The sequence below is a fragment of the Pan troglodytes genome, chromosome 7, assembly GCF_028858775.2.
Source record: "Pan troglodytes isolate AG18354 chromosome 7, NHGRI_mPanTro3-v2.0_pri, whole genome shotgun sequence".
Classification (NCBI taxonomy): Eukaryota; Metazoa; Chordata; class Mammalia; order Primates; family Hominidae; genus Pan; species Pan troglodytes.
In genome coordinates, this window is record NC_072405.2 from 43246198 (window position 1) to 43273175 (window position 26978).

Here is a 26978-nt window from a genome sequence, read left to right on the forward strand (position 1 = left end):
ACAAATCCTCAGAAACAGTGAGCTAGAATCTAATAATCGGTGTACTGTAGTTTTTTTAATGTAATTTTTCTCTCTAAAATTACCTCCATTTCTGCCAAAGATAATCAAAGTGACACTAATTTGTTCACAAAATAAGTCTAAACTCATTAAACTTGGTCTGATTATTTATATAAGTACAGCAAGAATATTGACTGACCACACAGGATCTCTTTAAGTTTGCTCTGATGAAAATTTTCATAAGGAACTTCAGATTAAACTTTTAAGAAGCCTCTCAAGGATAGGAAGCCAAGCCAAAAACTGATCATCAAACTATTTCGTACTGCAGCTGACTGAATGCTTTTTAAAAAGAATCAAAACAGTAACTGAATTACAAATATTTAGAATGACTTTGGTTGAAAATCTGATGAGTTTCTCCAGTTAATGGTGCAACTCATGAGGAAATTTGGTTATTTTCATGGCATATAACATTTTAACATAATAACCAAAATTATGATTGATAACATATCAGATTCCTAGGAATTTTACATAAACTTTGAAATACTCATATCAATGGCAGGCATCACTTATTTGGCAATGTTTCTCACATAATTAAACATATAAATAAGCCAAATTCATTTACTATTGCTCTTGTACAAGGTGAGACACACATCCTTTCAGCTTTTCAGTGGCAAAACTGGGAAATTCCAAAGATAATTCAAGGTCAAAAGACTAAATTTAGAATAGGATTAAGGGAAGTTTGTCAAAAATATAAGTAGGTTTAAACAATTAGATAGGGTCTTCTTGTTTACCTATTTAATCAAAGCAACAGCAAAATATTTTAAAGGCAAAAACAGAAGGTCACATAGTTGCAAAAAGCAACTTACCTCTTTTAACATTAAGAAGACTCACTTTTCTTAAGTAATCAAAGGCCTGACAAAAGACAACAATAATTACAAAAAAATTAATAAAACACGTAATATTTGTTTCCTAAGCAACAGCTTGTAAAAAAAGAAAACTAAATTTTCAGACCAATACTCCATTTTAACACACTAAGTTTGACTTCTGCATCTGTATAATATTAATACTAAAGGCTAATTTTTAATGAAATCTTTTAAATAAATTCATTCAATCTCAGTAAGATTTAATCACACAATATAAGATTTACACAAACCTTTTATAACCTTTTTTCATATAATCAGCTCTGTTTTTTGAAGAAAACTCATTCCTCATACTTTTCCTTATCAAATACACCTTACTTTTCTCATATACATAATTGTTTCCCTTGTAATTTCTAGTAATGTAGTCACATTAATTAATTGTAATACTTAACTCTTAGTTATCTTTACTTCTAGTGAAAGCTAGCAAGGATTGTGAACTGTATTACATCAGCATTCACTATTTTATAATTTTTAGAAACTCACTTTATCTTAATTTTTATTAATAGAACCAAATATATTTAGCTTCCATATACCATATGAAATCAAGGGATGCCAACATATATAAACTTAAATTTATGCTTAGCAATTTATGTTTCAGTATTTTAACTTACTTAGAAATGACCCCGATAATGACTATCTGTTAATTTCACTTTAAGGTTGTAAGTTACCAAATATATTTTTGAAACAATTTTTAAATAGATATTTTGTAAAATATTGTCCTCTACCTGGTAGAAATCAGAGTGTGTTCTCACTGGTCACAACGCCAAACTCTCAGGACACAAAATGAGACAAACAAGAAAGAAAAAGCTGTCCCTGAGAGGGAAAAGACCAACAAGAAATGGGTATCCCCAAACCAAAACCAGATTTACAAAAGACTCACAATCCAAACAAATGATTTTCTCCAGCTAACCTGAATTTAGAAAGGGAGGGATAAAGAGAAATGTTTACTTCCCATTCTCAATCAGGCACTACAGTCTGAGATCCAGGAGAGCTGACCTTAGTAAAAAGTTCTTACCTTTTCTTGCCTGGCTTTTCGTCAGTTGTTCCAGATTCTCATCTGCAGGCTCTGGAGCAAGTCACGTGTCTCAGCCACCCTGAGTTGTGTGCCAAAACTGCAGGGTTAGAAAGATGTGATCCCTTTCCTCACCCATCATAAGCGTCACAGCCAACAGGTATATTACAAAAGACAGGCTCTCAAGAGAAAAGCTTAACAAATTCATTTAAGCAAAATTTTATGTGACACAAGAGCCTTCAGAAATGAATACCCATAGGCCCAAGCAAAACTGCCTGGCAGTGATGTAAAAATGTGATTGGAAAAATCAATATGACCTAATGGTAATAGATGGAGGTAGTGGGGAACCCCACCAAGGCCTGTCTGTTCAGATTCTTCTTGGCTGCTGTGTGTAGTGTTCTTTCCTCCTGGGTAGAGGGCAGGACCTCTCTAGAATGAGAGATTCAAGGGAGAAGGGAGAAGGAAGAGAATGGCCTTTCTAGGTTTATGATTTCCTTTGGAGGAAAGGGTTCTAGTCTCTATGACCCACCTTGGGGAAGAGGTATTCTGGTTTCTATAATTGGCTTCGGGAGAGAATGAGGGGTCAGAGATAGGATAGCAAGAGAAAGTCAGAGAGGTCTCAGGCCCTTCTAATCTCTTTTCATTTTAACTACTTAGCAGGCCAGAGCACCAAACTTTGAGTATTATGTCATGAGCCCCAACATATTAATATCTCTTGATAGATTTTCTGCCAAGATCAAGGGAGACACAGATTTTGGCTCGCATGCCAGCTTTTATCAATTGATTGTCACTCCCTAGAGTACTCCTTTAACAAGGATTGTTGAGATTTCTTCCAGGCACTGCAGAAAAGAGCATCTTAATGGCCTTAGGACCCATGTCATTGGTTCAGGATTTTGGCATGATGGTAATTGTCAAACATACTTGCCCTTTAGAGCTTTTAAACCTATGTTAAAGTGACAATCCCTGTGTCCTCAGTGGAGACATTAGGCTACTTTACCATTTTGAATGCTGTATCTACATTCCAATTCTCACTAATCTTTCATCTGTGGAAATTCTAAGAGATCCTATTGTCTAAAATGTACAATTTAGATTATCAATTACTGTCTATTGCTCTGGGTTTATCTTCCTTTACTGACTAGATTGTTAAGCAATGTGAAAGCAAGAATCCTCTTTCCCCAGTTATTAGCTATGTGACTTCGGCCAACATAATTGTATCTGTCAGCTATTGCTACATAAAAAACACCCCAAAACTCAGTGGTATGCACCAATCAAAGCTAGTTATTATGCTCAAAAGTCTTTTGGTAAATTGGGGTGAATCTGTTTCAAATTGCAGGTCTTCAGATTGGTTAGATTGTCTCAGTTACCAAGGATTCCAGGAACAGTCACCTAAGGTAGCTATGTTCAAACTGTCTACAATTATCTGTGGACAAATGGGCTGCCAAGGTCACATTGTTTTTTTAGCAATGGCAAAAACCCAGAGAGATGGCTCTAATGGAGAAGCACGTTTCAAGTCTCAGATTGAATCATGTTTTACCACACCTTTTGGCCAAATCAAGTCCATGGCCCCGCCCACTCTCATCAATGAAGTAGGAAAATGTACTCCACCCACAGTAGGACAGAGAAAGGGTGACTATTTGCTGAATCCAAACCCCAATATGATTCTTTTTCTGCAAACTAAAAGTAGTGATAACATGCAGAACTCTGAGGTTGCTTTGTGACAAGTGGAAAGAAAATGCTTGACATACATTGGCATTCAATAAACATTTGTTGACTTATTGAATTCCTCTCTCTACCCTCACACTGTATACAACGTGTGATACGCAGCTGGATTTTAGTGATTTACTAGACTTTGATCCAGAAATGATTTCCAGATTTTAGCTCTGTTTCAGGTTGTAACCTTAGGCAAATTCAGAAATGCTTCACTTGATTTCATCTGGCATTTAAGTTCTATATCTCTGACATACTGTTGTCAGAGAATACTTTGGGTTTCTGGAAAATATATGTTTTACCAAGTATTCAAATATCATAGCTTCTAATCAGACCTTAGCAATAATTGGGTGGAAAACGTCACCTATTAAATTACTAATTTTTTTATTTTAAGTACAAACTACTTTCCACTAGTGAAATTAACCTTTCCATCGTTCAGACACCAATTCTTGTACTACATAAAAGTCTCAAACTCAAAACCTTTGGCTTTGAAGCTTTATAAACATAAATAAGTTCTCATGAAGTATTAATACATCCTCTCCAGGCCACAAGGAAATAAGTCATAATAAATAAAAATATAATATCTTTAAATCCATAAAAGAATACATTTTAAAAGGAATAATCAGAAAACTAAGTTACCAGTAATTTATCACTTATTAGTTTCCAAAAAAAAATGCTTTGCCTGACATCTTAGTCACCTATGATAAAGGAGAGTGCAATGTGATAGATATCAGTTTCTTTAAGCAAAAAGCACCTTCCAGGAGACTTTATTTAGAGAAGTACCAAGAAGGCAAGAATTTTCACTCTGTGGAATGCCTGCTGTTTACAACAGAATCTGTCAATATTTTTTTAATGTTGCATTTCCTAAAACCTGGGACAGGTTTGTTGACTGTATTAGGATATTAATAAATATTTGTTCTCTCATCCCACTGTATTTTCACATTTTTCTCAGTATATATCTATACACTTTGTATGAGGGAAAATAATAGTAAATAGTAATATTTATAATGTATACATCAGACACTCTTCTAAATGGGTTACTTTTAATTTCTAACTACTGTAAGGGGGATATACTATTATTATCTTCATTTTACAGATGAGAGCATTCAGATACACAGAGGGTAAGTAGACCACTGAAGTCACAAAACTAGTAAGTGTCAATAACCAGGATTAAAACTCAGGCTTTCTGGATTCCAATCTATGCTCCTAACCATTATGTTATCAAGCTAACTTGGAAAATGCATGTATTTTTAGAATGGCACCATGGCATATTGAGTAAGGACATAAGTTTTAGAATGAAAAGGTCTCCATTAAAATCCTATTTCTTCTCTTTATTAGCCCTGCAACCTTGGGCAATATTCTTAACATCTCTAAAACTCTGTTTTTTTTTTCTGTGTCATTGAAAGTATATTTACTTCAAAGGGTTATTAATGGTATAAGAATGTATTTAGCAGAGTATTGGCATATAGTAAACTGGAATTATTAATACTATTTAGTCTAAGTATCTTGGGAAATTAAATGGCTTGCCCAAGGTCATACATCTAGTTATGGAAGAGTGAAGTCTAAACTATGGATTTCTTCATTCAAAGTTCAGTGCTTTACACTTGCATTGGCCACCCCACAAGGATTTCTTACATTCCTTGACAAGGCGAGATGATACAGAAAGGAAACACACTGCCTTAAAATGTGGTGATAAATCATAAAGTGTGGTTAAGTTTACAAATGCATTGCAACACTTCGATCACTGTTTTCATTTATCATGGTCTATTCCTCAATAGACCAGAAAGGGTAATTAACAGAATATTTACAACAAAGCCAGATTTCTCCATGGGGGGGTTTCCATTCAAATTTGAGGCCTCAGTTAAATTTACATCATCAATACCTACGTCTTTTAGTAAATGCTTATTCATTTCCAGCTCTAAATCCTAACCTTTATCATTAATCACTTAAGAATTCCAGGCATCTGGCCGGGCGCGGTGGCTCACGCCTGTAACCCCAGCACTTTGAGAGGCAGGCGGGTGGATCACTAGGTCAGAAGATTGAGACCATCCTGGCTAACACGGTGAAACCCCGTCTCTACTAAAAATACAAAAAATTAGCCGGGCGTGGTGGCAGGCGTCTGTAGTCCCAGCTACTCCGGAGGCTGAGGCAGGAGAATGGCATGAACCCGGGAGGCGGAGCTTGCAGTGAGCAGAGATCACGCCATTGCACTCCAGCCTGGGCGACAGAGTGAGACTCCATCTCCAGAAAAAAGAATTCCATGCATCTTTAGATTTTTGTATCTCAGCATTTATCTGCCAGTTTCTTGCTTAGCATAGTTTATCAAGCATTTTAAAAAATCTACTCGTTACCAAACCATGACGTTATTTTTTTATTCTCCCTAGTTTAATAGGAGTCAATATATGTATAAGGGGCATATTTTATTTGCCTGGCATTTGGGATTATTTTTAAAGATATTTACAGGCATTAGAGCACAAAAGCTATTTTGTGTCCTTGTTATATTTTGCATTACTAAAATTATCTATTTTGCATTTAATTTTTAGGAAGTCAATTCAGCACACTCAAAGTGGCTTTAGACATCTCTGTGGTTTGCCCGGCATTATTCCAGAAACTCCCTAAACACTGCTTTTTAAAGTCATATTTTTGACGACGCCCCCGCCCCCACCGATGCTTTCTGCAAATATTTTCTGTACATTCTCCAAGTCAGATTTGATTTAGCCCCACAGCTTTATAAATGTCCCTGAAACACATGGGGTAAACTGTAATTGATGACTCAGCACGTTTCCATCACATAAGAATCCAATTTCCAGTGGCACCACTTACTGTTTATTGTGCTGAGATCAATAATTGAAAGAACCCTTAACCCAGCCGCGTGCCCCACTACCCAACACGTATTCATAATACCAGTCTATAAATTCAATAGAAATATTAGGTTACAGGGGCATCCATGCTCGGAATAGCAAGATTTCTTGAGTTTTTGGAGTATGCTTCAAACAAGTTGCTTTTCTGACTCACCAAAGTCTTTCAGAATGAAAGTGCACCACAAAGCGGGACTCTCTGAACCACTAGAATTGTGCATAGCTGAGTACATAGGCAAGGTGAGTTCTGAGGTATTTTTAGGACATAAAAAAGCTCCTGCTTTCCCATCTGTTAGGTTGGTGCAAAAGTGTGGATTTTGCCATTTGAAAGTAATAGCAAAAACCACAATTACTTTTTTTTTTTTTTCTTTTTGAGACGGAATCTCGCTGTCACCCAGGCCGGATTGCAGTGGCGCCATCTCGGCTCACTGCAAGCTCCGCCTCCCGGGTTCGCGCCATTCTCCTGTCTCAGCCTCTCGAGTAGCTGGGACTACAGGCGCCCGCCACCACGCCAGGCTAATTTTTTGTATTTTTAGTAGAGACGGGGTTTCACCGTGTTCGCCAGGATGGTCTCCATCTACTGACCTCGTGATCCGCCCGCCTCGGCCCCCCAAAGTGCTGGGATTACAGGCATGCGCCACCGCGCCCGGCCTACTTTTGCACCAACCTAATACTTAGTTGACTGTAAGAACTGACATTCTTATATGTGTGAATGTTTCCTATTTGCCCAACCTTTTCAAATCACTTGTTGAGATTCCCTCTTCTTCTGGGTCTTAATGGGATTTTGCAGCACTGCTGTCCAGGGGATTGCCCCGAACTGAATGTAGATTCAGAGCTACTGATCTGCTTGAAACCGCTTTTCTTTTCTTCTTCTTTGTCTGTGTGTGTGTGTGTGTGTGTGTGTGTGTGTGTATGTGTGTATCTGTTTGTTTTTAAAGAGACAGAGTAGTCTTGCTCTGTCACCCACACTGGACTGCAGTGGCACAATCTTGGCCCACTGCAGCCTCAAATTCCTGGGCTCCAGCAATCCTCCTGCCTCAGCCTCTCAAAGTGCTGGGATTACAAGCTTGAACCACCACGCCCTGCCATTGTTCTTGTATTCCTTATATATTCGTGACAAATGTAGCTGCAAATTTTTTTTGGACACATGTCACATCAAAACCCTAGAAAAATGTTAAATTGGACAAGATGTATTTCATGGAAACTTTCAAAACACACAAAGCTTAGAAGCAAGCACTTTATTTTTTTCTTTTTTCTTTTTTTGAAATGAAGTCTCACTCTGTCGCCCAGGCTGGAGTGCAGTGGCACAATCTCAGCTCACTGCAAGCTCTCCCTCCTGGGTTCAAGCAATTCTCCTGCCTCAGCCTCCCGAGTAGCTGGGACTAAAGGTGTGTGTCAGCACGCCCAGCTAATTTTTGTATTTTTGGTAGAGATGGTGTTTCACCATGTTGGCCAGGCTGGTCTCAAACTAGTGACCTCATGATCCACCTGCTTCGGCCTCTCAAAGTGCTGGGATTACAGGCATGAGCCACTTGCCTGGCCTGGAAGTACTTTTGAACCTTTGGTTCTTACAATAAGAGAAGCAAATTTACATAAATTTCCCCAGTAGATTTTAATGTTTTCTGACTTAAATTGTTTTAAAAAAGTAAAATAAAGTAGGCAATATTTTCTTTGTATGCTTTGTTTCATGCGCGTCCGTGTGAAGAGACCACCAAACAGGCTTTGTGTGAGCAATAAAGCTTTTAATCACCTGGGTGCAGGCGGGCTGAGTCCGAAAAGAGAGTCAGTGAAGGGAGATAAGGGTGGGGCTGTTTTATAGGATTTGGGTAGGTAAAGGAAAATTACAGTCAAAGGGGGTTTGTTCTCTGGCGGGCAGGAGTGGGGGTCGCAAGGTGCTCAGTGGGGGTGCTTTTTGAGCCAGGATGAGCTAGGAAAAGGACTTTCACAAGGTAATGTCATCACTTAAGGCAAGGACTGGCCATTTACACTTCTTTTGTGGTGGAATGTCTTTTGTGGTGGCTCACTTTGGGAAATCGAGGCAGCAGGGACACTTGAGGCCAGGAGTTTGAGGCCAGCCTGGGCAACAAAGCAAGACATTGTCTCTATGAAAAATTAAAATATTAGACGGTCATGGTGGTGCATGCCTGTATTCCCAGCTATTTAGAGGGCCAAGGCAGGAGGATCACTTGAGCTCAAGAATTAGAGATTGTAGTGAGCTATGATAGCACCACTGCACTCCAGCCTGGGTGACAGAGGGAGGCCCTGACGCAAAAAAAAAAAAAAAAAAAAAAAAGAAGGTGGGGCAGGGCATATTCACTTCTTTTGTGATTCTTCAGTTACTTCAGGCCATCTGGTTGTATACGTGCAAGTCACAGGGGATGCGATGGCTTGGCTTGGGCTCAGAGGCCTGACAGTTTGCTTAGGCTAGTTCACTGGTTACTGAGCTAAATCCAATGTGTTACCCCTCAACCCCACAGGCTGTGAAGAGATTTTTTACTGAATTTTATCCCAACTAAGATTTTACCCAAAGACTTTATTGGTTTAAGGCAGGAAAATTAGTTTGAGGAGAGAGCAATCTTTTGTTTACCAAAAAGATTCAATAAGCCATTTTGATTTTAGATTTTGGTAACTAGACAAGGGAAATAAGACCAAGGGAAAGCTAAAGAGCATTGCATAATAAAATAAAGGAAAAAATGAGTTTCTAGGCATTGCTGGAAAGAGAGGATGAAAAGATCCATAAATGGGGAGAAGACACAAAAACCAGCGAGAGGAGTCCAGGGGTAGCCCTGCACAAAGACCTGGAATCTGAAGGGCTAAGACAGTCAGGAGATGGAGGTGATGATGCCTGAGGATTTCATGACAAACTACATGGTAATGCTCGATTTCAAGTTGTTGACTCTATGATGACTGCGTGCAGTCCCATTCATTACTCTTGATCTTCATCAAAAAGTCTGCTAGACACAGCTGGTTGTGTGAGTGACGTTTTTAAAAGTTAAGAGACTTTAAGCACCTGGCCGGGCACGGTGCCTCACACCTGTAATCCCAACACTTTGGGAGGCCGAGGCAGGTGGATCCAGAGGTCAGGAGTTCGCGACCAGCCTGGCCAAGATGGTGAAACCCCGTCTCTACTAAAAATACAAAAAAATTAGCCTGGCGTAGTGGTACACGCCTGTAATACCAGCTACTCAGAAGGCTGAGGCAGGAGAATCTCACTTGTACCCAGGTGGCGGAGGTTGCAGTGAGCCAAGATTGCGCCACTACACTCTACTCTAGCCTGGGCGACAGAGCAAGACTCCATCTCAAAAAAAAAAAGAAAGAAGAAAGAAACTTTAAGCACCCAAAATGTAGCTTTGAGAAGAGCTAAGGGGTGTGGAACAGAGAAAATGAGTCAAAATTAAACAAAGATGAATCAGAAACAAGAGATGAGAGAAAAAAATGGTAAAGAAACTGTAAACCCTCCCAAAATACCTGGCATCCCAAAGGAAAAAGAGATAAGATCGTAGGTTTTCTTCCATAGACGATAGCATAAGAGTCCAAACCAACTTATTTGCTTTATATCAAAGCAAAGGTTGCATAGGCTAATGAGCCTGGGGACACGTGGGCCATCACATGATCACACAAGGATGTTTACAGATGAGAGACAGAATTTAAGGACAAAAATACAACAAACAGAATGACTTTTGGCCAGGTGTGGTGGCTCACTTTGGGAAATCGAGGCAGCAGGGACACTTGAGGCCAGGAGTTTGAGGCCAGCCTGGGCAACAAAGCAAGACATTGTCTCTATGAAAAATTAAAATATTAGACGGTCATGGTGGTGCATGCCTGTATTCCCAGCTATTTAGAGGGCCAAGGCAGGAGGATCACTTGAGCTCAAGAATTAGAGATTGTAGTGAGCTATGATAGCACCACTGCACTCCAGCCTGGGTGACAGAGGGAGGCCCTGACGCAAAAAAAAAAAAAAAAAAAAAAGAATGACTTTCCTTTCTCTTTCCTTACTGCTTCTTATGTTCCGCCTGTGCCACCAAATTTTTGGCTTCTCTTAACCCTGATATTTCTGAGCTTCAGGTCCTGGAAATGAAGGGAAGAGGAAGAGTCTTAATGGGGGCTGGCAGATTAGATTAAGCTTGCAGCTGCAATTGCCCTTCCCTCAGCCTTGCATTGCCTGCCCATATCACTACATATACATCCACATCACACATCTACAGACTTCTACATCTTCTAATTCAATTTTTTTGACTTAAAGAATTTTATGTATCAGACTTGAAATGGGTCTTGCCATGATATTCAGACAATTGAAGCAAATTTAATGATCAATGCCCTGAGACAGAATAGAAACAATTCCAGAATGGCAAGGCAGGATGCTGATCAGTGTCTTGAGAGTCTAAAGGCAGTTCCTGCTCTTCTGGAGAATGGGGTGGGATTATGAGACTGAAGAAGGTGACAACCTTCTGCTTTACTTATATGAGTCCATGGCTTGCCTTTGTTTCCTCAAATTTGAGAAGTGATCAATTTTACTAATAATGTTCCAGGGAAATGTACACATGAACTGAAAGATGCTTCTGTAAAGCCATCTCTAAAGCACAGTCAGAGTTACTCATTTAAATCAATGTTATGACCAGAAAGGTCGAGTAATGCATTTTGGTTTACTTCTGTTTGGAAAACATATGGTTCAAGTTATACTTCCCACAACAACCACCTTACTTGGCATGTAGAAAGATGTTTTAGAATGTATACAGAGAATGTGGAGACCAAACAGATTCCACTATTGACTTATTGTGAAATTTTGGGCAAATTTACCAAACCTGTCTGAAACTCCTTTTCCTCAATTGAAAAACAACAGATTAATCATAATCAAGAATGATTTGTGATAGTTCAAATATATTATTTTTAAAGTGCCTTTTAACAAACAAACGCATAAATGGTTTAGCATGCCAGTTAGATTTCTTTCTAGATAGCATTCTGGCTAGATTCCTCATGCTGCTGCCTCTCCCGTCATAGCAAACCATGGCTTCTGCCATTTGAAATCAGTGGCTATGCCAAACAGCTTCATAGGCTAAATGCATTTTGAATGCTCAGAGTCAGGAGTCTTGCTTCTGACTGCATTGAGAAAGATTTTTGGCTCTGCTTGATTGTGGAAATTATACTTGGAAGAATGGAAAGACTCAAAGCCAGCGTATCCACCAAGCAAATGACCATCTATTTTAAAAACAGTTAAAAGCTGTATTTTCTAAGGAAATACACACACGCATACACACATAGCACCACCATCATCGATCACCACCACAAAGCATTAGCCATTTGCTTCCCAAAGCCAAATTAAGCTATTTACATTTTACTCATATTGTTGCTTTCTTATCATGTTTTTCTACAGGAGCCAAATACATCTAATTTCCTTCCTAACCCACAGAGACTCTCACCTCTTCTTTAATGACTCTGAAAGGATAGCAGCTAACCTCACTGAGTACTTCCTATGTGGCGGGGGCTTTGCTAAGTATTGGACTCTCTGGGTCCTCAAAACCACACTGTGATACTTTACAATGATTGGTAATTTATAAGTACAGAGAAGTTAAGTAACACTTGCAAGGTTCTGTGGGTGGTAAGTGATAAATACTTCCCCAGTCTGTCTGACACCAGAGTCCATGCCATTAATCATCATTCCATCTTGCCTTCCAAGTTATTTACCACCAAAATATATTGACAGTAGTTAACATTATTTAGTATACTTCTGATACTGGTGAGCTAGGGAAGGTCCCCACACACCAGTAGGACCTTCACACCAGCCAGTGTCCAGGCTCTTGACACCGTAGTGAGAAGGCATTCAAGGACAAATTGGAAAATAGTGAAAGTACAGAGATTTATTGCAAAACAAAAAGTACATACTCAAGAAAGGGGAGTGTAGGTGTGCTCAAGAGAGAGTTGGGCAATGGGGCCTGGGGCTTCTAGATTTATGGGTTTCTTTAACCAAGGGGTGAAATACTCATGGAGATTCCTGGAAAAAAGGTGGAGATTTCTCAGAACTGTTTTGCCACCCATTTTTACACCAAATATGGGTGTTCCCAGAACTGTCATGGCACGGGTGGTGTGTGATCTAGGATGTTAATGAGTGGATAATGAGGTCCTGGGAGAAAATCTAGGTTAAGTCAAGGGCCATGTTGCATCCAGTGTTTTTAGCCAGATTGGTCCACACCCTGGTTTTCATGGTTTTATCAGCCTCTAGCTTGTACAGTTATTTGAACAGTTTTTTTTTTCTTCTTTTTTTCTAATCATGTAAAACTGTTGCCTGGATTTGTCTGTTATTTTACGACCACCATATATTATTTCTGTCTCACTTCTAGGTGACAGGCCCTGTTCTAAATTCTTCATTTCACTCTCTCTTTAAAACCATACCATGAGTTTGAAATTGTTTTTATCTCTCTCAATTTTCAGATGAGGACACTGAGGCACAATTAAAGAATAACTTGTCCAAGATCACAGTGTTATTAGCAGTGAGAAAGAATGCAGATAAAATCTTCCAACTCTGCATCCCCCATGTGCCCCACACCTTGCCCCAGGGTTACTGAAGACAGAGAACCACTGCAAACTGGTCGCAGGCTACCTTTTCAACCCTCACTGTCACCACACTAGATGCTGGGCTGCTACTTCTGGAATGCTCTACTCACTCCGTGCTTTCTCCATTGCTGGGGTTTTCCTCTCCCTCCCTCTCTTCTCTGTGCTCACCTGGAGAAACTCCTTCATCCTTCAAGGTCTCCAATGTCACTCACTCCCTGTGGACTTCCCTTCCCACCTCCCTTCCCTTCCCTAGACAACGTTTAATTATTTCCACAGCACTAGGATCAGGCTTCTATCATGCAGTTCGCATGTTATGTCACAGCTAATTGTTTACTATTCTGTCTCTTCTTTCAGATTAAGAGCTCCTCAAAGAAGAAATATCATTTTATTCATCTGTGTTCTCTAATGTCAAACAAAGTGACTAGCATATAATAGATAGGCATTTAATTATATATTGAATTGAATTGGATACAACTGCTTTAGCTGTCCATTTGATTTTGACCCAATAAGGGTTACAACAAAATAAAATCAGAAACCCTTTCACCTAGTGTAGGACTAATATAATAAAATATTTTAGTCAATGAATTCACAGCTTTGGTCTTGATTCGGAATAGCTTATTTTATGATTTTTTTTTCTGTGAGGGCATTCTAATTTAGTAAAAATACCTGTTTGGTTTGTCAGGTTACTATGGGCGAATGTAGAAGGCTTGAACCTGTGATTTGGTTGGGTTCTGTTCTCTGACATTCCTCTATCTCTCATTTCCTTTCCTTTAATGGTTGATTTCTAAACCTTTTATAAATTACTTTTGGCTATTAGTAAAATTTACCAATTTTCCTTGAAAGAATCATGTGTTCTGATTAAGGTACCAATTTTAGAACCATCTACTATAAAATCTTATTTTACGCTTCTCTGTACAATGTTAATGTTATTTTCTTCATCTGTTCCAAATTTTCACTCTTAATATTGTTTAGTTGTATTGTAAGATGTAAACAGAGATCAAACGTGATGTTTGATGTGTGAAAATCTAACTCAATATACAGATCCTGCAGCAATCTCTCAAATTGAGATCAGAAGCTGTACCAGTCCCTTTAAAGAATAGGGCATGGGGATAGGGAAGGGGTCCTGCCCTAGCAACAAGCACTTATGCAGGTCAGATGGAGCAACAGTGCCGGTTTTATGGAATTTTGCTGTAAGGGTATTGCTTGCATATATTGATCTGAACACCTTGATATTCCCTGTAGCATTTTGTGCCTCACAGTTACCTTGACTTCTACCTCTCTGTCTACTCTCCTTGGATGTTAACTTACTCTTCACCATCTAATCTGTGTTCCCATTAGGGCTGTGATTATATATGCTACTTGCACCACATTAGATTGTACCAATTAAATCCTTTGACTCCCCAGCGCTGTCCAAATCTGTGCATGGGTCTTTATCTTTGACTTAATATTTCATCCTGAGGATATGACAACACAGGAGTGATGATACAGTCACAATTTTTCCTTCAGTAACAATAGAAATATTACTGGAATATAATATACCTGGCTTCCATTCTATAAATTGTTCATAGTAAGTGCTATAAACTTAGGCAAATGATCAATATGATCAATGAAGTATGTGAATCAGTATAACTTGTGCAACTCTTTTAATATGCAAACTCTTGTGCTCAATCTTTGACTTACTGAATGGGAATCTCTGGAAACAGAATCCCAAGAGTGTGTATTTTTCATATAGTAGGTGATACTAATGACCACTGTTGGGTTAGAACAACAATTCAGTTTTGATATCTCAAATGTTCCTTCCAGGTGTAGAATGTTTCCCTATCCAAGGTGTTTATCTTCTAAGAATTTTGGAGAATCAGACAGAAATATTAAAAACCAGAATTCATATTAATCTAAAACAAATTAATTTTTTTCTAGAATGTACATGCTCCTTAACCCTGTTTCAGCATATTGTTTCAGGAAATTAAAATGACCAAGTTTGAATTTTTATTAAAAAAAAACAAAAGAAATGCAGAATTTGAGTAATCTGGAAGAGTAACAACAAAAAAATATATCCCTTATCCTGACTAATTGTTGCATAGCTTTCTCAAAATCCTCAGAACCCAATGTCAATTGTCATTAATGGTAATTAATGGCACATTTTATGACTTCTGAGTAACTTATTTTACCTAAAAGACCAATGGGATTGCACCTCACATCATGCCTTATACATGAAATCACTGTTGTCCCAAGGCAAGATAATCCACAATTTGAGGCATAAAAATTCTGAACAGAAAAACCACTGGTGCCAACAGAGCTGCTTACTGGAAGGTGGAGAGGAAATGTGTAAAAGGGAAGAAGAAGAATTAATTTGCAATTCAGCAATTTAGGAGGGAAAGTTGCATCAAGTCATTGACTTCTACTTAATGGTGGTTTTTTTTCTTCAATTAATACTCAAGTCGAAAATTATTTTCCGCCTGTAAAAAGACAAGGAAGTTTGTATAATGTCTTCAACCGTCACATCACAGAGCAAAGCAGAGAGAGAGTTGTCATTTAATGATAACGAGCACCTGCAACAGTCATTTTGTAGTGAGGGCATTGAAAGAAACAAAGCTTCTGGCACAAAATAAGAAATCAGAAGAGAGGTAAGTAGGGCTATGAGTTTACAATTGATGAAGCATAGCTATCCTGAAATTCTGATTTTTTTCAATTGCAGATTGAGAATTCTCTGCATTTATTTTAAAAGCCACAATCATGGAAATGGTGCATTTTAGCAAAAATAAAGACAGCATAGATAATTGACAAATGAAACTGAACCAGAATAAGGTCTGGAATGGACTAAAACAAAGATAATTCATTACAAATGCCCCGACTATAAATTTCATCAGTCATTAATAAGCAAGATTTCAGGCCAGGCGTGGTGGCTCACTCCTGTAATCCGAACACTTTGGGAGGCCGAGGCGGGCGGATCACTTGAGGTCAGGAGTTTGAGACAAGCCTAGCCAACATGATGAAACCCCATCTCTACCAAAAATACAAAAATTAGCTGGGTATGGTGGTGCATGCCTGTAATCTCAGCTATTCAGGAGGCCAAGGCAGAAGAATCACTTGAACCCAAGAGGCAGAGGTTGCAGTGAGCTGAGATCATGCCACTGCACTCCAGCCTAGGTGACAGAGCAAGACTCTGTCTCAAAAAATAATAATAAAATAAAATAAAATAAAAAGCAAGATTTCACATTAATGCTGCTCATTATATATAGTTTGTATTTATGTTCTTTTTATGTGTTTAATTTTAAGTAAACTGAATATAACTAATTTCATGATGTGATTTCAATCATATTTTCTTATCAATTTTGTCATTATCTATGTACATTTTGAGTAAAGGAAACACTTTCCAGAATCGTGCTGAAGCACTGCCTTGTGTCGCTTTGTTTTTTGTGTTGTGTTTTCTTTCTGGGAGGTTAAGTTCTCTAAGAAGGTAAAATCTTAAATGAAGAATAAAGTCAGGTTTCTTGCTGTAAATTTGTTCTGGTTTTCCCTCCTTTCCCTTTCCTCTTTCCCTCTTTAATTCTCTCCTCTCTTTTCTTCCTTCCTTCATGGTTTCTTTCTTCTCTTCCCTGCTTTATCACTTTCTATGTCCTTCCATTTCTAACATAAACATCTCTTGAGTAGCAAACACAGTGTGCATTTTACTGCTTTAGTTTCCTCTGTGCCTAATGAAAAATGCCAAAAAGTCAGTGGGTTCCTGCTACCGAGCCCTGTCTCCCAAGCCTGAATGATGTTCTACGGTGCATAACTTCACTGAGTTGGACACACATGGAAGCTCTAAGATAACAGGATATGGAGACGATGCTGTCTGGTGAACTGAAGTGAGTCAGCTGCAAGTAAGAAGGGTGAAAAAACACTTTAAGGATGTACCGAAGCGTGGAGATAAGCAATCCACCCAGCAGGAGCTCCTAGGTAAGAGCAGAAGCAGAGAGAATGGCCTGATGTTCACAAGTTACAAACTAACTAAATGTGGGCTGAATATGAGTCTATGAGTTTTATAAGTCTGATACTGAAACTCCATAGGACCCACATTTTTGTTCCTAAGATGGAATGCTCTCCTAATTGTCACCCTCTCCAGCAATAACTGCATCCTGATAAGTCCTGTAAGTATTTAAAAGAAAGGTCAGTTTGAAAGATAGCTACACAGCTAACTATATATTACCAAAGGTCTTAAGGAGATGTATGAACGTAATGTTTCAGAAACATCAAGACACGGCAGATTAATCCTATTAAAAGTGACCTATTTCTTATTTGTCATGTAGGATACATCAGGCTATTCTTGACCATGAATCTGTTGTATATATGTATTACATACACACACGCGTGCACACACACACACACACCCCCCTACGTTCTTTCTTTCTTTTTGGTGCCAAAACCCAGAAATGAAGCATGGGAGGAACTTACATAGAAGATTGGGAATCATGGCCAAGTACTCTGAAATGCAGACAGAATAGTGGACTCTCCATTGCCATATACCTGGAGAATACCATTGTAGGAGATGAGAAAGACTCTGGCAAAGGCTAGCCATAAGGGATAGAAACACAGGCTTTAGCCATTAGTTTTCAGCTTCAAACTCATAATGCCACATTTTCAAGTACATTGAAAACCCAGCAGTTAAAGTAGCTACTTTAAAGGAAAAAAAGTGATGCATTGGAAGTTAAGATCATTATCACTGCACATCAATTTTTTTTATAAATTTCTTTCTTCAAGACATTGAGAACTCAGTTTTCATGATTCAATAAATATAAACTGAAGAAAAAATTCCACCAGAATCCCAGAAGCGGAAATAACATTACAATGCTAATACAGTCAGTAGGAGGCCACAGTAATCCAGATTATCATACATAACTGTCTCATGGAAACTAATTTGACTTTTATTGTGCTGCTAAATGAAATTATTACATGATCTATAGTTTATTGAGCCCTGTGGCAATGCTAGGGAGTGAAGCACTGAGCTGCATCTTTTACTTTGATGGTTGCAAGATTTTTAAAGCACTTTACACATTAAGAGTGAGTAAAGAAGACTATAATACTCAGAAACAACACAGCTACTAAATAAATTACTTGCCAGAAACCATAATGATGGCAGGAAGAATGCAGCAAGCAAAGCATTTCCTCATTAACCATGTGCATCCAATGAAGACAAGGTATTGAAAAGAACTTTCATGTGAGGGTTAGATAATGATGAAGACACAGTTTTCCCTCTGACAGGCATGCCTTGAACAATGCCCCCAGCTGTTCCCTAAGCAATCCCCCTAATAGACACTGAATATTCTGGGAGCTTTGTTTTTTGTTTATTTGTTTGCTTGCTTGTTTTTATTTGTTTTTTGTTTGTTTGTTGAGACAGAAGGAGTCCCGCTCTATCACCAGGCTGGAGTGCAGTAGCGTGATCTCAGCTCACAGCAACCTCTGCCTCCTGGGTTCAAGCAATTCTCATCCCTCAGCCTCCCACCTGAGTAGCTGGGATTACAGGTGCCTGCCACCACATCTGGCTAGTTTTTTGTATTTTTAGTACAGACAAGGTTTCGCCATGTTGGCCAAGCTGGTCTTGAACTCATGACCTCAAGTGATCCGCCCGCCTCAGCGTCCCAAAGTGCTGGGATTAACGGTGTGAGCCACCATGCCCAGCCCTTCCGGGAGCTTCGCTATCTTACTTCATGGTGTTGGAAATAATGCACTGAACATCCAAATCCTAAGGCTTTGAAACTATTAGAAGTGGTGCAATACGGTTAAGGATGTGGTTCGTTTAAGACACAGTCCAGGCTGGGTGCAGTGGCTCATGCCTGTAATCTCAGCATTTTGAGAGGCCACGGCAGAAGGCTCACTTGAGCCCAGGAGTTTGAGACCAGCCTGAGCAACATAGTGAAATCCTATTTCTACAAAAAATAAAAATTAAAAAAACTGGGTGTGGTAGTGCACGCCTATAGTCCTAGCTACATGAGAGGATGAGGTGAATCACTTGAGCCCAGGAGGTCAAGGCTACAGTGACATGTGTTCACACCACTGCACTCCAGGCTGGGTGACAGTGTGATGAGACCTTGTCTCAGAAAAAGAAAGAAAAAGAAAAATTCCAGGGCCAAAAGGAGGACATATGTTTGGAGATAATTAAGTGTTTTCATTACAGGAATTAGATTTAAACATTATAAGGAACACACTTCTTGTTATGGAAATTGGCATTTGAATCATAATTAATATGTTAACAGCAATGGTTCATATTAGTAGTAACAGCTAAAATTTCATGTCATTTTGGAGTTCCTCTTTAGAGTTCCCACCTCCCAAGTAGAGTTAACTCCCTCCTTTCTGCTGTAATACCCACTGTGCTTTCAGTCATTACTGGAACATTTGTCACCCTTACTACAGATCAGTATGCATGTCTTTCTCCCATGTTGAAAGCTCTGGTATTTTGGGATCTGTGCTATTGGATTATGCTGCTCTATCTTCCAGCTGGGTACACCAACCTACCAGTCACTCAGGCCTATTTATCGAAGATTTTATTACTTCATCACAATCCTCCTCACCACTCCAAGCTGTGAAATCATCCAGAGTGGCTTCAATATCATTGCATATCCTGGCTGTATCAGTCTTTGGTGATCTCATCTTCAATGACTTTTTCTTTCACTCCAGTTTTGCTATCTGCTCCCATAGACACAGCCAGGACCTGGTCACTTCCTGAAGTTGTTCCTTGTCAAAAATTTCAAATTCAAAAGTATTAAACTATAACTACATCTTTCCCTCCTTCTAGCTATTTTTTTAGTTCTTCCTGGTGTTTTTCAGATCATCAAGTTTTCTTGTATGTTAAACCCTTTATCTTCTCCTAGACCTCCAGTTTCTACTTTTTCACTTTCCCCATCATCCAGCTGAGGTCCTAGGGTCCGTTTGGCAAGATCCTTTTCTCACTGCTCTTCATCACTTTTTTCAGCCAAACACCAACCCTGAAAGACCCCTGTTATCTTCTTTCTCCACAACTACTCCCTATAGCCAATTACTACTTGGTACAGAAAGGCAAACTGCTTCCATGATGACATAATCATCAACTTCAAATGGGCTCCCCATACGTCTCAACTTAACTCATTCTCCCACTTTCACAACAACTATTTCACACTTTCTTCACTGTCCTCAGAATTCCAAGCCATCCCCTCTTCTCTCATGCTGTTAGTTGATAATTGTTTTCTATTTTATCAGAGCAATAGAAACAACCAGACAAAAGTCTTTACCTTCACAATAACAAACATTGCATTGTCTGTTTCTGAACTATTCCATCTTTTTTTTTGATAAGAGATATTATTTATTTACTTGCCTAAGGCTAGACATTTCATTTACCTGTTCATTGGATCCCACCTGCTCACCACTTCTTAAAACCCCTGAAACTCTGAATATTAATTTTTTTTATCTTCTGGATATTTCATTGCTTCCTTAAGTCAAATCTTCCCTCTGATATTTAAACATGTTGATGTATTCCTTATATTCATAAAAACTCTCCCTGAATTCTAATAACACTCAATCAAACCTCATCCTCCATTTCCTCTCTGTCAAAGCCAAACTTTTAATCTCAATGTCTCCATCCTTAACCTTTTACTCAGGCAAAAATCTAGTGTCTTTCCTGATCACTGCAAGGAAAAGGCTATTATTAGAGTATTCAATGAAATCATGTTGATTGACTGCTCAGCAGCATTTGATAGAGTTAACCGCTTTCTTCTTCTTGATATGTTCTTCTATTGGCCTCTGGAACTCTTTCATCCTAGTTTTCTTCCTGCCTCCCTGGTCAATCTCTCTATGCTTCTTGGAAAACTCCTTCTCTAAACAGGCATTAAATATTTTCTTTTCTTAAAGTTCAGATTCTCACCCTCCTTTCACTCCACAATATTGGTTAGGGATTTTATTCCAATCCATACTTTTAGCATTATTGACATGCCAATGATTCAGCACAGGCCTCTCTTCTTGAGTTCCAGATCTATGTGTATAATTGTCCACCAATACTTCTACCTACTTCCTCAAATATCTTCAAACACAACTAAACCAAAACCAATTGTATGATTCTCTATCCATATACAGGAGAAAACAACTCAGTTCTCTTCCAGTGCCTTTTATCTAGTAGAATAGCGTCATCATTCACCCAGTTATATAAACCAGAAACTCTCTTCCTCAGCCTACATTTCTCATTCATTCCCGAGGCCCATCAAAGCCTTTTAACTGTGAATATTGTCGAGTTTCATCCCTTCTTTCCATCTTTATGGTTGCTAACCTAGCCCAAGCTGCCAACCTGTCCTACCTGAAGACCTATAGTAGTTCATTACGAGGTCTCCCCCCATCTCCTATAATTCATTCTCCAAAATGATGGTAAATTGATTATTTCAAAATACAAATACGATTGTGTCCTCCCTACCTCACACCTATCTAAAACTCTTTAGTGTTCTCTATTCCTTTAAAGATAAGAAAACAGAAAGTACTTGTATTCGTTCATTTTCACGCTGCTGATAAAGACATACCTGAGACTGGGCAATTTACAAAATAAAGAGATTTAATTGGACTTATAGTTCCACGTGGCTGGGGAAGCCTCACAATCATGGCTGAAGGCAAGGAGGAGCAAGTCACATCTTACGTGGATGGCGGCAGGCAAAAAGAGAGCTTGTGCAGAAAAACTTTCATTTTTAAAACCGTCGGATGTCTTGAGAGTTATTTACTATCACAAGAACAACATGAGAAAGATCTGCCCCCATGATTCAATTACCTCCCACCAGGTCCCTCCCACAACACGTGGGAATTCAAGATGAGATTTGGGTGGGGACACAGCCATACCATATCAGTACTCAAGGGATTGTTTGGTCAAAGCTCCTGCCTGCCTTGGAAGCCCCACTTGACATCTTCTTTGCCTCACTCTCTGGAATCCTGTCACTCACTCTGCTGCAGTTCCCCAAATGTGCCATGCTTCCTTCTGTAACAGGATCTTGACAGATGCAGTTCCCTGTGTCTGTATATTCGTCCTCTCTTTGTTGTTGAATAAACTCATAATCACCCTGATCTCTACTCGTGTCACTTCCTGAGATGAACTTTTCTTCCCCCAGAATATTTCTTTTCTTCCAAGCCCCAATCTCATTTCCACATATACATAGTATCATTACTTAATTTGATCTATTCCTATCTCATAGGACTGAATGTTCCATGAGACCTGGGGAGAGTATATTTAGTACTTGCCCTTTATAAGAACTCAATAAATATTTCTGGTTGAATAGACATATGGAAGTATGGATGGATAGGGAAATTTAAAGTGCATGACATGTTCAAAATGTGAGCAATAAACTAAGATACAGCCTTTCGGCCAGAACCGCCATCTTCCAGTAATTCGCCAAAATGATGAACACAAAGGGAAAGAGGAGAGGCACCCGATATATGTTCTCTAGGCCTTTTAGAAAACATGGAGTTGTTCCTTTGGCCACATATATGCGAATCTATAAGAAAGGTGATATTGTAGACATCAAGGGAATGGGTACTGTTCAAAAAGGAATGCCCCACAAGTGTTACCATGGCAAAACTGGAAGAGTCTACAATGTTACCCAGCATGCTGTTGGCATTGTTGTAAACAAATAAGTTAAGGGCAAGATTCTTGCCAAGAGAATTAATGTGTTTATTGAGCACATTAAGCACTCTAAGAGCCCAGATAGCTTCCTGAAACGTGTGAAGGAAAATGATCAGAAAAAGAAAGAAGCCAAAGAGAAAGGTACCTGGGTTCAACTAAAGCGCCAGCCTGCTCCACCCAGAGAAGCACACTTTGTGAGAACCAATGGGAAGGAGCCTGAGCTGCTGGAACCTATTCCCTATGAATTCATGGCATAATAGGTGTTAAAAAAAAATAAAATAAAGGACCTCTGGGCTACAAAAAAAATAAATAAATAAAATAAATAAATAAGATACGGTATCTATTTTCTTTATTTTTCATGTTTATTGTATTTTAATCAAGCAAAATCTATTACTGAACTTCTAATCTCTTAATTTTTTCTAATTAAGAAAAAAACTGAATTCTTTAACTTTTTTTATGAGAGTCCTAGGCTTTTTATATTAAATCCATTATTTTAGAATAACCTCCCATCTCCCAAACCACCTACTTTACAATTCAAAATTCTCATAATATTCTATAGCGGGCAAGAAATATTATTTGGTCTAATGAAAATAACTTCTTTTTACTCAAATATTTGATATTCAATAATAACCATACTGTTAAAAAGGGAATTGAGATAATCTATTTTAATTCACTTTAATACATATTTATCACACATCTACAATTTGTCACAGTGTTTGTGAGAATATGAAAATGAACAGGGCAAGGCCGGGTGTGGTGGCTCATGCTTGTAATCCCAGAACTTTGGGAGGTCAACGGGGGCAGATCACTTGAGCCCAGGAGTTCAAGACTAGCCTGGTCAACATGACGAAACCCCGTCTCTACTAAAAAAAGAAAATGAACAGGACAGATATTTACCCTGCTGGTATGAAGTTGCTAACAGAAAAGCTGGTAGTCTAATCATTTTATTGTAACATTTCATTATTTATTGTTTGAGTTTCCAGGCCTTTTGAAACACTTTACTGAATAACTGAATAATATTGACCAAGAGTGGTCCTTTAATAGGACAATCTACACTCACAATAATGATTTTAATAAATTAGGGAGCACTCTACCAAAGGAGACATATGATAATATATGACCAGAGGAAGATAAACATGATTTTAATGAATATTTTTAATCATCATTCAATCTTCATAATAATCTTTAGCTTAAAGACTGTATAAGAGTCACAAAATGAAATAAAATAATAGTTAATATCATAATGAACCCCAGGGGAAAAGACAGAAAATATAGATAATATCCATAATACCCTAGGCATGGGTATTATTTAAAATTTAATATGTTTAAGCATATTAAATTCTGGCAAGAGTAATAAATTAAGAAATGAATGCTTTTAAAAATATCGATATCAGAAAATTCAAAATAAATATAATACCTATTGAATGAGAGTCTCTCTCGTGACACCTGCTTCTTGAACACCACATTCCTTGAAGGAGTGATTACCCACCCCCCAGTTGGCTTCCATTATTACTTTAAATATTAATTGATAATTTGCTATGAGCTAGAAAGGCATTGGGCTAAGAACTTTCTACAGATAATTTCATGTAACCCTATAGGAAAATTATGAGCTAGGCACAGTTGCTATTCCATTTCACTGATGAAGGAAACTGTGGTGCAGATAAATTAAATAACTTTTTCAGGATCACACGGTTAGTAAGTGGTAGAGCAGGGATTTAAAACCGTATTGTGTGACCCCAGTGCTCTTACCTGACTATATATTGGTATACTGTTGTCCCTCGGTATTTGTAGAGGATTGGTTCTAGGACTCCCCTTGGATGCCAAAATCCATGAATGCACAAGTCCCTGATATAAAATAGTGTAATATTTACATATAACTTATGCACATCCTCTCATATACTTTAAATCATCCCTAGATTACTTATAATACCTAATACAATGTAAATGCTAGCTAAATAGATGTTGCACTGTATTGTTTAGGGGTAATGATAAGAAACAATATCTGTACATATTAAGTCCAAATGCAACTATCTATTTTTTTTTTCTTTTTCAATCCACTCTTGGTTGAATCCATGAATGCACACCCATGAATAGGAAAGAATGACTGCGCTCTCCTCCAATAAGATCTCCTAATAAGTGAGTTTAAATTCACATAAGTGAAACAGGCACCAATTTTAGAAGAGCAGTGTGTAATTTAGAAATCAAACACTGATCAATATACAACTCCAAAATATTGGAGAAATCATCACCTTTCTGCCTTGCAGTGAAGAGAGAAAAGTCATTTAGACAAGATCAAAATTGACCATCTGTGCTTTGTTTCGTTTATTTTATTTTACTTTATTTTATTTTGAGAAAAGGTGTCTCTCTGTCACCCAGGCCAGAGTGCAGTGGTGCAATCATGGTTCACTGCAGCCTCTAACTCCTAGGCTTAAGCAATCCTCCCACTTCACCTTCCTGAATAGCTGGGACCACAGGCACACACCATAATGCCCATCTAATTTTAAAACTTTTGTACAAATAGGGTCCAGCTATGTTGTCCAGGCTGGTTTTGAACTCCTGGGCTCAAGTGATCCTCCCACCTTGGCCTCCCAAAGTGCTGGGATTGCAGGCATGAGATAGGGCCAGGAACAGTGTCTCCTGCCTATGATCTGTGTATCACATGCCTCTAATTAGGTTTTAGTAATTTTTTTTCTGCTTTTTCCTTTCCAAAAGTTGTAACTAAATTTGTGGGGAGACTTGATGAAACTTTCTAGGCCTTCACTGTTTTGTTTTGTTTTGTTTTTTATAAAAAGTATTGTTGCCTTTTACAGTAAATCTGAAATTGATCTCTCAAGCTACAGGCAGGGAAAGAATGTTGAGTAGGGGGAGCCACACAGGACTGACAACTATAAAACGGAGCAAATTACAGCCAAGAGAGCATGATCTGTAACTACTTGGTCATAGCTGCATTAAAGGGCAAATTTACATGTTCACAGAAAGTGCTTTCATCACTCAAAGGGGCACTTCTGAAAATGACAACTCACTGGAAATGAGAATGAGGGAGGTGAGGCTGAGGTCATCTGCTACAGTTACCTGCTTACTCATTTTAGCTACAGTGGGAAATGCTGAGGTTTTCCAAACAAACAACCTTGTCTTTCCCTTTATATTTCTCTTTGGTCAACAACGAACTTTGCTTTGTATGCGTCAGGCATGAAGGAGAATGTTAACTCAAGATTAATCTACCTAAAATACTGAGACATCTGAGTGTGCTCTTGTTAACTACTTGCTCATTTTTGACAAAACAAAACACACAAACACATACACAGATACATACACATATACAAATACACAGAGTGTTCACAGCTGTGCTTTTTACTTCAGTCATCTGGGTGTGGTAGTTGGAAACTGCAGCATGAAGGAGAAGGGGAGAGGGGAACACGTATGGGGTTTACAATGCAGCATGTGTACAGCTTCATTGTAGACATTCAACCTCCTCCTTCTCAACATTTACTATCAAATGTCCTTCATTTACCTCCCTTCGGGGTACTTTGATAACACGCAAGCCCCAGACTCATCCCATCGCAACATTCTTCTCTTCTCATTCTCTTCACTTCACTCTCTTCTTTTGCCTTTTCCTTCCCTTCTCAGGGGCAAAACGCTAAAACAAACAAAAACAGGAAGGAAGGAAGAAAGGAAAGAAGGAAGGAAGGGATGGAGAAAAGAAGGGAGGGAGGAATGAGAGAGAAAGAGAGAGTGGGAGCAAAGAAAGAGGATGGAGGGAAGAAAAGAAGAAAAAAGTCTGAGAGAGAGAAAGAAAAGAAAAGAAAGAAAGGAGGGAGGGAGGAAAGAAAGGGAGAGAGAAAGAAAGAGAGAAAGAAAAAAGGAAGGAATGAAAGAAGGAAAGAAAAAGCTATTAAGCATGCAGGAGAAAGAAAGGAAGTGAGAGGCCAAATAGATAGACAATGGCCAGACCATACATGAAAATAGAATTTTCACCCACAACCTACAGAAGTCAGAAATCTGCTAAGAAAACTCACCCCCATACCTACAACAACCAGCCCAAGAAGCCAGCCTGCTACAGGTCAGACTTGTAGGAATCCAAAGTGCTATCTCTAATAACGATCCAGGAAGCTAAACAATAACTTCCAGAACAACAGACCCAAAATGGCCTGGGCTTGATTAATAGCTGACCCCTCCCTCAATTTTTATCCCTACTTCAAATTTAGGATCAACCAGGAAAAGCCAAATATGCCCCCCTAACTAATCCCATAGGATGCCTTTTATCTAGTCAGCTTCCCATGCCAACAGCCTCCAACATGGGCACACCTGAAGCCTTCCCTCCTTTCCACTAT

General features: G+C 38.7%; 1 long non-coding RNA gene and 1 pseudogene across 1 annotated transcript in view; both read left to right on the forward strand.

The window, feature by feature from the left end:
* Window positions 1-13135, forward strand: part of LOC104007565 (uncharacterized) — an 82367-nt gene extending 69232 nt beyond the window's left edge. Inside the window, exon 4 of the long non-coding RNA XR_681816.5 lies at window positions 12921-13135. This is a non-coding gene — a long non-coding RNA (uncharacterized LOC104007565). The remainder of the gene's footprint in view (window positions 1-12920) is intronic.
* Window positions 13136-22395: 9260 nt separating this feature from the next.
* On the forward strand, window positions 22396-22937 carry LOC134810850 (large ribosomal subunit protein eL21-like; annotated as a pseudogene).
* Window positions 22938-26978: the final 4041 nt, after the last annotated feature.